The 2921-nt window shown below is 38.1% G+C and overlaps 1 non-coding gene across 1 annotated transcript; it reads left to right on the top strand.

Annotated features, from left to right (window-relative positions):
* Positions 1-400: 400 nt before the first annotated feature.
* Positions 401-472, top strand: Trnae-cuc (transfer RNA glutamic acid (anticodon CUC)). Its single transcript has one exon. It is a non-coding gene; the product is annotated as a tRNA-Glu (tRNA).
* The last annotated feature ends 2449 nt before the right edge of the window (positions 473-2921 follow it).

The following is a 2921-nucleotide window of genomic DNA, read 5'->3' on the forward strand; positions in this document are numbered from 1 at the left end:
TCGTTGACCTTGTTGCCCTGTCAGATGGAAAGCAAAATCGTTGTTATTGATGGCCCAGTCACATTATTATGTATACCCAGATGGCTTGTGAGAAATTTCCGGTGGAGACTGGTGGGCAGCCGCCGGTACGCCAACGGGACCCCCCGGTCACCGGCCGGCCGCCGGACGGCCGGACGATTTTTCAAAAATCGGCTGGTGGCCGGTGGGAGTTCGTCCATCGCCGGTGGCGCATCGCTGGGATTTTTCAGCCCGATCGACTCCTCTAGAAATCGTTGGGTGATGCCTAAATTCCAGCGGGCTACAAATCGGCCGGTCGCAGCCGAGTTGTGACTGTATCCTAAGTCGTCGAAGAACGTTGAATACGTACATGAATCGTTTGTCTCCTCTCGCAAACGTGAAATCCCATATGGTCTAGTGATTAGGATCCGGCGCTCTCACCGCCGTGGCCCGGGTTCGATTCCCGGTGTGGGAAACACGATTCATCCTTTTATTTTCGTCGTTCATATATTCAAAGTACAAGGAGTCAACAGCAAACACTGACTTGTTAGCTTCATTGAACACCATAATTCTACGAGAAAAGTAGAAGGGATTTAAAAGGGTGGGGATGGGGTGGGGGACTTCTTTTTTGCCAAAACGTGACGTTATGATGTTTAATTAAATCGTTTCTTTTCTCTCTTTTTCTTCTTAGTCATAGCACGCGATATTTGAAGCATTTTCATTCCTGCCAACGTTCACATGTTATCATGGTCGATTGCATTTAAAAACTTTTAGAAATCCATTTCATTTTCAAAGTTTTTGTTGATATCATTTGCATCAAGTTTCATTGCTGGGCAACCATAATGTAAAAAAAAAAAAAAAAAAAAAAAAAAAAAAATCAAAGATTTTGGTGTTCCGAATGGGCCAGTAATGAAAAAGTTAGTGTTCTGCTCCTTTGGTGTGATACGTATGAAATAAAGAGTCGAAATCTAATGTCATTACCGTGTATGGTCATTCCATTCAATCATTTCGCAGGCCACCAATGATGGCGCTCTTCATATTTTATTTGTAAACGACATCGAGACCACAGATATCTCTACACAGACATGACAGAGTTCTGTGATCGAGACTCCTGTATGAGTTTTCAGGGGTCTGGCGCATCTTGTCCAATGTGCAACATGAAAGATGGCAGTGTATTAAAACATTGAAGACTGCGGCTAATACTGTACGTTGTGAGTTCTAGACTCTTATCTTAAAAATGTCTTCGCATAGCGTACACTGCATTCTCTTTTATTTGCCAACTACAAGACAATAGTGCCCTTTAATCAAATTCCTTTAGGGGACAATTTTACCCTTATTTTGATAAAGATCATTGCTGAAATCACGATTAGGAATCAAAATAAAGTTAACGCCTCCAATAAATTCACGTTGTAATTTAAAGGACAAGTTCACCTTCATAAACATAAGGATTAAGAGAATGCAACAATATTAGTAGAACACATCAGTGAAAGTTTGAGGAAAATTGGACAATCAATGCAAAAGTTATGAATTTTTAAAATTTTTGTGTTGGAACCGCTGGATGAGGAGACTACTATAATACAGCTTGTGAGTCATATGCGTACAACAGTATAGAGAAAATGTAAAGAAAATTCAACATATTTTCACTTTTTTCGCCTGATAAAAGAGCACTTGACTTGCCCCTTTCTAAAGGCAGGGGGAATAATATTACCCATAACATTTGTCGGTAACGAGTCAGGGGAATGTGTACTTTTTTTCAAAAGATGAAATTTTGTGAAATTCTCTTTATATTTTCCTTATATTGTTGTACGCATGTGACATCTAAGTTATTCACACACTGCAGTAGTCTTCTCATCCAGCGGTTACTGCACAAAAAACTTCAAAAATTCATAACTTTTGAACAGATTGTCCGATTTTCCTCAAACTTTCAATGATGTGTTCTACTAATATTGCTACATTCTCTCAATCCTTTGTTTATGAAGGTGAACTTGTCCTTTAAGGGAGGTATACAAGGCTTTCTACTGTATGACTAGTGGACATAAATTTGGTACACGGAGTGTCGAGATTTGGACAGATTGTTCACTTGTATGTAGAGGAAGATGGATCTTTCTCATCTCATTCACTGCAACAACAATACAGTATCTGTCACGAATATCATAAATGATGAGACACTATTATTCCCATGGAGTCCATTCCCAACCAGAGCTGCTTTTAAAGGACAAGTTCACCTTCATTAACATAAGGATTGAGAGAATGTAGCAATATTTAGTAGAACACATCATTGAAAGTTTGAGGAAAATCGGACAATCTGTTCAAAAGTTATGAATTTTTGAAGTTTCTGTGCAGTCACCGCTGGATGAGAAAACTACTGCAGTGTATGATGTCACATGCGTACAACAATATAAGGAAAATATAAAGAGAATTTCACAAAATTTCATCTTTTGAAAAAAAGTACACATTCCCTTGACTTGTTACTGACATATGTTATGGGTAATATTATTCCCATTGCCTTTAGAAAGAGGCAAGTCAAGTGCTCTTTTATTATGCGAAAAAAAGTGAAAATATGTTGAATTTTCTTTATATTTTCTTTATACTGTTGTACTCATATGACATCACGAGCCTTAGTAGTCTCCTCATCCAGCGGTTCCAACACAAAAATTTTAACAATTCATAACTTTTGCATCGATTGTCCTATTTTCCTCAAACTTTCACTGATGTGTTCTACTAATATTGCTGCATTCTCTCAATCCTTATGTTTATGAAGGTGAACTTGTCCTTTAATGACTGATGACTGCTAAGTAATTGAATACTTTGTGTAACATATTTTCTTCCAGTATATCTATCGTGAGATGTTATTTCTTGAGTGTTTGTTTGTTTGCTTGTTGTGCTTTGTTTGTTTATGTTTTGGGTGAGGGTAGTTGTACACA

The sequence above is a fragment of the Diadema setosum genome, chromosome 17, assembly GCF_964275005.1.
Source record: "Diadema setosum chromosome 17, eeDiaSeto1, whole genome shotgun sequence".
Taxonomy (NCBI): Eukaryota; Metazoa; Echinodermata; class Echinoidea; order Diadematoida; family Diadematidae; genus Diadema; species Diadema setosum.